Source organism: Pristiophorus japonicus, chromosome 19 (assembly GCF_044704955.1).
Source record: "Pristiophorus japonicus isolate sPriJap1 chromosome 19, sPriJap1.hap1, whole genome shotgun sequence".
NCBI lineage: Eukaryota > Metazoa > Chordata > Chondrichthyes > Pristiophoridae > Pristiophorus > Pristiophorus japonicus.
In genome coordinates this window covers 5,908,478-5,916,395 of record NC_091995.1, presented here as the reverse complement: position 1 = coordinate 5,916,395, position 7,918 = coordinate 5,908,478, and positions in this window count along the sequence as shown.

Below are 7,918 nucleotides of genomic sequence, written 5' to 3'. Positions count from 1 at the left end.
CCCCACACCTTCCTTCAATCCCCTCTATACCTCCACCCTTGTACCTCTCGCACTGCCACCCTTGCTCCTCCGGCACCGACCTTGTTCTGCATGCACACCTCCCCACCCCCCACACCCCCCCTCACACTGCCTCTTTCCTTTGCCTCTCTCTTCACACGCTTATACCTCCCTTTGGTTCAAAAGGCCGTTTATGAGGGACTGTAAATTTTCAGATTAATTCTAACACTACACGCTCACTGTCCTGGAGCAAACCCCTCTCTGGTCAGGAAATTGAAAGTAGCCCTTGCCAGATCCACGCTGATCTACACCACAATGATTATCACTGCGCCAGCAATCCTTCCCAATTACATCAGATGTTGGCCCCCTTACACCGGGACTCGTAACAATAACTTTCATTTTTTTTGTTATTCATTATTGCCTCCACAAATGTCTGTCTGGAGTAACACCAAAAAATGTAACATAATGCAGAGTGAGTGTGATGATCAATTTGGCGCACATGGCCAAGGAAGCATTTTGCCACACGATGGAAAAGCTTAATCAGCTCGATTGTCTCAGGTTTAGCATTGCCGTGGATTACAATAACAACTTGCATTTTTATATAGTGACTTTCATGTCGTAAAATGTCCCAAGGGGCTTCAAACAGGAGCGTTATCTAACAGAATCTGACACCCTGCCACAGGAAGCGTTATTAGGACAGGTGACCAAAAGCTCGGTCAAAGAGGGAGGTTTTAAGGAGCGGGTTGAAGGAGGAAAGTGAGGTGGAGAGGCGGAGAGGTTTAGGGAGGATGTTCCAGAGCTTGGGGCCCAGGCAGCTGAAGGCACGGCCACCGATGGTGGAGCGATTATAATCAGGGATGGTCAGGAGGGCAGAATTAGAGGAGCGCAGACATCTCGGGGGGGGGGTTGTGGGGCTGGAGGAGATTACAGAGATAGGGAGGGGCGAGGGCCAGGGAGGGATTTGTAAACAAGGAGGAGAATTTTGAAATCAAGGCGTTGTTTAACCGGGAGCCAATGTTGGTCAGCGAGCACAGGGGTGATGGATGAGCGGGACTTGGTGTGGGTTAGGGCACAGGCAGCGGAATTTTGCATGCAGATGCAGAGCTTTGACAGAGGCAACCACAAACTAGAGTAGCAGAGGGAAGTGAATAATTCCCTTGTAGCCCTTGTGTACTATGTATGCTCAGACACTTAGACACACAAAGGCTGCACAGTACCAGACAGCAGTTCTCTTGTGCTTCACATATACATCAATCAGTACTGGGGCATACGTAAACTGAACAGCGACAGATGGCGAACTGCCCTGTTAAGCAGAGAGAGCTTTAGTCGGATATACACCACCGTGCAGCCGGGGCAAGACAGTCCCAGTTTCCGCAAAGGCCGACGAGCTTTCTTGGGCGATAGCTGGAACACCAGCACACCGGTTAGTGCAGCCATCACTATGTGGTCGTATGTGACCACGCCTTTGGTCTTCGACACTCCCAGGGCAGAAACCAGAACCCTTCCAGCAGTCTCTCGAATCTTACGTCACGTCAGGGGAGACGTGACCATCCCAGTACCTGTGCCAGACTGCTCCTCCTGACATAAGTTGGCTAAAATTGCCTCTTTTCATCGCCCCCCATAGCGCCTCTGTGGGGGGAGGCTAACAGGGCACAATGGCGTTTTCGCCCAGGCGAAGGGTGGGGGGTGATACCGCCTCCCGGGAAATTGCCACGGAGGTTTAGGGGCACTGTCCCGGCAACGTTGCGTCGTGCCCCGCGGTTTGCGCCCTGGGCCGCCGACACCTTTGCGCCCCGCGGGCCACGAGGATGACGCCCGCGGATGTCACGAAGCAGGCGGACATCCGTCGCTGGGGCTCCCCTTAAAGGGGAAGCCGATTGCACCGCGGACCGCCATGTATTTTTTGTCGGCCGACTCTTCCGTCTGCCCGGCAATGAGGGCCCTCGCGACGACCGGCCCTCCATGCTCCAGTCGGGCCCAGGCTGCTGGCCCGGTCGATTCACTCCCTGTGGGCCCAGTGGCGGCCACCAAAGGGCCTGCATGTGCGCGGCAAGCCTGCCCCTTTAATTGAAGGAACGGGGGCGTTGTTCACGGAGCATCCGCTTGGCACTGCACTCCTGCCCTGCGAGGGCCCCTCCCAGGACATAGCGGGCAGGAGACAGCGCTCCACATTTTTGAGTGGCACACACAGGCACAATTCTGCCTCGGGGGCGGGTCCTCCGGGCCAGGTGATGGAATTCCCCACACGGAAGTTTACCGCCCCAATCGGGGCGAGGGGCAATTTCAGCCCCAAGGTCTCCTCATCACCACTAAACGGTGCGTGGCAGCAAGAAGTCTTTGCAGTTGTGGGAACAGTTTGGGAGAGAAGGCAAAGAAGAGGTTGGGGGTGTGATCCCACAAAGAACAATGTGATAATGACCAGATAATCTGTTTTCAGTGATGTTGATTGAGGGATAAATATTGGCCAGGACACTGGAGAGAACCTCCCTGCCTTTCTAGGAAATAGTGCCGTGGGATATTTTACATCCAGCTGTGACGGCCGAGGGGGCCTCGATTTAACATCTCAGCCGAAAGACAGCCCCTCTGACAGTGCAGCAGTCCCTGAGCGCTGCACTAAGTGTCAGCCTGGATTATGTGCTCAAGTGGGACTTGAACCCACAACCTGCTGACTCACAGGTGAGGGTGCTGCCCACTGAGCCATGGCTGACACACTCGGAAATGCTCACAGAATGATTCCCCTAGCAAGTATTGCCGATTTTATTGATGGCATACATCTCTGTTTATATTTTTTGACAATGACAGATGTTGTAACTTGAGACGTCACCTTGGCCCTGACTGACAAGGGTCTCCAATGAAAATGTTCCTCTGGGTTGCTCAGCTCAGAGCAATTAACGGTGTTTTGAGGAAAGTGAGGGAAGTATTTAACGGCTGATTTCCAGAGGTGGCATATGGCAGGAATTAGATTTTATAGGAATGATGGAAGCTGCCGAGGAATAATTGGCAGGACATGGGCCAGCAGACTCAATAGACGCGCAGGTTACTTGGAAGGCAGGAGATCCCGGGGGGTAAATTCTTTTATTGCTGGCTTACAGCAGCACAGACTTCTTTTGTGACTCAGTTATTGCATTTCATTTCAAATTCAGCAACACTGGGAATATCTTTTCAACATTTGTTCTGCGATGTGGGAAAGGCCAAACTTATTGACAAACACTGCTGTCCCAGCGGGCATTAAATGGTGGGATCAGGGCCGGGGGGGGGGCGAGTCTTGGTCAGAGGGATCGCCCGAGGGGGGAGGGGCGAGTCTTGGTCAGGGGGATCGCCCGGGGGGGGCGTCGAGTCTTGGTCAGGGGGATCGCCCGGGGGGGGGGGTCGAGTCTTGGTCAGGGGGATCGCTGTGAGGAGAGGGGTCGAGTCTTGGTCAGGGGGATCGCCCGGGGGGGGGGGGGGAGTCTTGGTCAGGGGGATCGCCCGAGGGGGGAGGGGCGAGTCTTGGTCAGGGGGATCGCCCGGGGGGGGGGGTTCGAGTCTAGGTCAGGGGGATCGCCCGGGGGGGGGGGTGAGTCTTGGTCAGGGGGATCGCCCGAGGGGGGAGGGGCGAGTCTTGGTCAGGGGGATCGCCCGGGGGGGGGGGGTTCGAGTCTAGGTCAGGGGGATCGCCCGGGGGGGGGGGGGTGAGTCTTGGTCAGGGGGATCGCCCGTGGGGGGGGGTCGAGTCTTGGTCAGGGGGATCGCCCGGGGGGGGGGGGGTCGAGTCTTGGTCAGGGGGATCGCCCGGGGGGGGGGGTGAGTCTTGGTCAGTAGGATCGCCCGGGGGGGGGGGGGTCGAGTCTTGGTCAGGGGGATCGCCCGGGGGGGGAGGGGGGGGCGAGTCTTGGTCAGAGGGATCGCCCGGGGGGGGGGGGTGGAGTCTTGGTCAGGGGGATCGCCCGGGGGGGGAGGGGGGGGCGAGTCTTGGTCAGAGGGATCGCCCGGGGGGGGGGGTTCGAGTCTAGGTCAGGGGGATCGCCCGGGGGGGGCGTCGAGTCTAGGTCAGGGGGATCGCCCGGGGGGGGGGGGGCGAGTCTTGGTCAGAGGGATCGCCTGGGGGGGGGGGTCGAGTCTTGGTCAGGGGGATCGCCCGGGGGGGGGAGGGGGGGGGCGAGTCTTGGTCAGAGGGATCGCCCGGGGGGGGGGGGGGTGAGTCTTGGTCAGGGGGATCGCCCGGGGGGGGAGGGGGGGGCGAGTCTTGGTCAGAGGGATCGCCCGGGGGGGGGGGTTCGAGTCTAGGTCAGGGGGATCGCCCGGGGGGGGCGTCGAGTCTAGGTCAGGGGGATCGCCCGGGGGGGGGGGGGGCGAGTCTTGGTCAGAGGGATCGCCTGGGGGGGGGGGCGAGTCTTGGTCAGGGGGATCGCCCGGGGGGGGGGGGGCGAGTCTTGGTCAGAGGGATCGCCCGGGGGGGGGGGCGAGTCTTGGTCAGAGGGATCGCCCGGGGGGGGGGCGAGTCTTGGTCAGTGGGATCGCCCGGGGGGGGGGGGTCGAGTCTTGGTCAGGGGGATCGCCCGGGGGGGGAGGGGGGGGCGAGTCTTGGTCAGGGGGATCGCCCGGGGGGGGAGGGGGGGGCGAGTCTTGGTCAGAGGGATCGCCCGGGGGGGGGGGTTCGAGTCTAGGTCAGGTGGATCGCCCGGGGGGGGGAGGGGGGGGGCGAGTCTTGGTCAGAGGGATCGCCCGGGGGGGGGGGTTCAAGTCTTGGTCAGGGGGATCGCCCGGGGGGGGGAGGGGGGGCGAGTCTTGGTCAGGGGGATCGCCCGGGGGGGGAGGGGGGGGGCGAGTCTTGGTCAGAGGGATCGCCCGGGGGGGGGGGTTCGAGTCTTGGTCAGGTGGATCGCCCGGGGGGGGAGGGGGGGGGCGAGTCTTGGTCAGAGGGATCGCCCGGGGGGGGGGTTCGAGTCTAGGTCAGGGGGATCGCCCGGGGGGGGCGTCGAGTCTAGGTCAGGGGGATCGCCCGGGGGGGGGGGGGCGAGTCTTGGTCAGGGGGATCGCCCGTGGGGGGGGGGGCGAGTCTTGGTCAGAGGGATCGCCCGGGGGGGGGGGTCAAGTCTACGTCAGGGGGATCACTGCGAGGGGGGGATCGAGTCTAGGTCAGGGGGATCACTGCGAGGGGGGGATCGAGTCTAGGTCAGGGGGATCGCTCCGAGGGGGGGGGTCGAGTCTAGGTCAGTGGGATCGCCCGGGGGGGGGGGGTCGAGTCTAGGTCAGGGGGATCATTACGAGTGGGGGGGAGTTTAGATCGGGGGATCGGTGCGGGGGGGGAGTTTAGATCGGGGGGGATCGGTGCGGGGGGGGAGTTTAGATTGGGGGGATCGGTGCGGGGGGGGGGAGTTTAGATCGGGGGGGATCGGTGCGGGGGGGGGGTTTAGATCGGGGGGATCAGTGCGGGGGGGGAGTTTAGATCGGGGGGGATCGGTGCGGGGGGGGGGTTTAGATCGGGGGGATCGGTGCGGGGGGGGGTTTAGATCGGGGGGGATCGGTGCGGGGGGGGAGTTTAGATCGGGGGGGATCGGTGCGGGGGGGGAGTTTAGATCGGGGGGGGATCGGTGCGGGGGGGGGAGTTTAGATCGGGGGGATCGGTGCGGGGGGGGAGTTTAGATCGGGGGGATCGGTGCGGGGGGGGAGTTTAGATCGGGGGGGGATCGGTGCGGGGGGGGAGTTTAGATCGGGGGGGGATCGGTGCGGGGGGGGAGTTTAGATCGGGGGGATCGGTGCGGGGGGGGAGTTTAGATCGGGGGGGATCAGTGCGGGGGGGGAGTTTAGATCGGGGGGGATCGGTGCGGGGGGGGAGTTTAGATCGGGGGGGGATCGGTGCGGGGGGGGAGTTTAGATCGGGGGGGGATCGGTGCGGGGGGGGAGTTTAGATCGGGGGGATCGGTGCGGGGGGGGAGTTTAGATCGGGGGGGATCGGTGCGGGGGGGGAGTTTAGATCGGGGGGGGATCGGTGCGGGGGGGGAGTTTAGATCGGGGGGGGATCGGTGCGGGGGGGGAGTTTAGATCGGGGGGGATCGGTGCGGGGGGGGAGTTTAGATCGGGGGGGATCAGTGCGGGGGGGGAGTTTAGATCGGGGGGATCGGTGCGGGGGGGGGGGAGTTTAGATCGGGGGGGATCGGTGCGGGGGGGGAGTTTAGATCGGGGGGGATCGGTGCGGGGGGGGGGGAGTTTAGATCGGGGGGGATCAGTGCGGGGGGGGAGTTTAGATCGGGGGGATCGGTGCGGGGGGGGGTCGTTTAGATCGGGGGGGATCGGTGCGGGGGGGGAGTTTAGATCGGGGGGATCGGTGCGGGGGGAGTTTAGATCGGGGGGGGTCGGTGCGGGGGGGGAGTTTAGATCGGGGGGGGTCGGTGCGGGGGGGGGGAGATTAGATCGGGGGATCGGTGCGGGGGGGAGTTTAGATCGGGGGGATCGGTGCGGGGGGGGAGTTTAGATCGGGGGGGGATCGGTGCGGAGGGGGGGAGATTAGATCGGGGGGATCGGTGCGAGGGGGGAGTTTAGATCGGGGGGATCGGTGCGGGGGGGGAGTTTAGATCGGGGGGATCGGTGCGGGGGGGGGGAGTTTAGATCGGGGGGGATCGGTGCGGGGGGGGAGTTTAGATCGGGGGGATCGGTGCGGGGGGGGGGGGAGTTTAGATCGGGGGGGATCGGTGCGGGGGGGAGTTTAGATCGGGGGGATCGGTGCGGGGGGGGGGAGTTTAGATCGGGGGGATCGGTGCGGGGGGGGGGAGTTTAGATCGGGGGGATCGGTGCGGGGGGGGAGTTTAGATCGGGGGGGATCGGTGCGGGGGGGGGAGTTTAGATCGGGGGGATCGGTGCGGGGGGAGTTTAGATCGGGGGGATCGGTGCGGGGGGGGAGTTTAGATCGGGGGGGGATCGGTGCGGGGGGGGGGAGTTTAGATCGGGGGGATCGGTGCGGGGGGGGAGTTTAGATCGGGGGGGATCGGTGCGGGGGGGGGAGTTTAGATCGGGGGGATCGGTGCGGGGGGGGAGTTTAGATCGGGGGGATCGGTGCGGGGGGGGAGTTTAGATCGGGGGGGATCGGTGCGGGGGGGGGAGTTTAGATCGGGGGGATCGGTGCGGGGGGGGAGTTTAGATCGGGGGGATCGGTGCGGGGGGGGAGTTTAGATCGGGGGGATCGGTGCGGGGGGGGAGTTTAGATCGGGGGGATCGGTGCGGGGGGGGGAGTTTAGATCGGGGGGGATCGGTGCGGGGGGGGGGAGTTTAGATCGGGGGGATCGGTGCGGGGGGGAGTTTAGATCGGGGGGGATCGGTGCGGGGGGGGAGTTTAGATCGGGGGGGATCGGTGCGGGGGGGGAGTTTAGATCGGGGGGATCGGTGCGGGGGGGGAGTTTAGATCGGGGGGATCGGTGCGGGGGGGGAGTTTAGATCGGGGGGGATCGGTGCGGGGGGGGAGTTTAGATCGGGGGGGATCGGTGCGGGGGGGGAGTTTAGATCGGGGGGGATCGGTGCGGGGGGGGAGTTTAGATCGGGGGGATCGGTGCGGGGGGGGAGTTTAGATCGGGGGGGATCGGTGCGGGGGGGGGAGTTTAGATCGGGGGGGATCGGTGCGGGGGGGGAGTTTAGATCGGGGGGGATCGGTGCGGGGGGGGAGTTTAGATCGGGGGGGGATCGGTGCGGGGGGGGAGTTTAGATCGGGGGGATCGGTGCGGGGGGGGAGTTTAGATCGGGGGGGGATCGATGCGGGGGGGGAGTTTAGATCGGGGGGGGGATCGATGCGGGGGGGAGTTTAGATCGGGGGGGGATCGGTGCGGGGGGGGAGTTTAGATCGGGGGGGGATCGATGCGGGGGGGGAGTTTAGATCGGGGGGGATCGGTGCGGGGGGGGAGTTTAGATCGGGGGTGGGATCGGTGCGGGGGGGGGAGTTTAGATCGGGGGG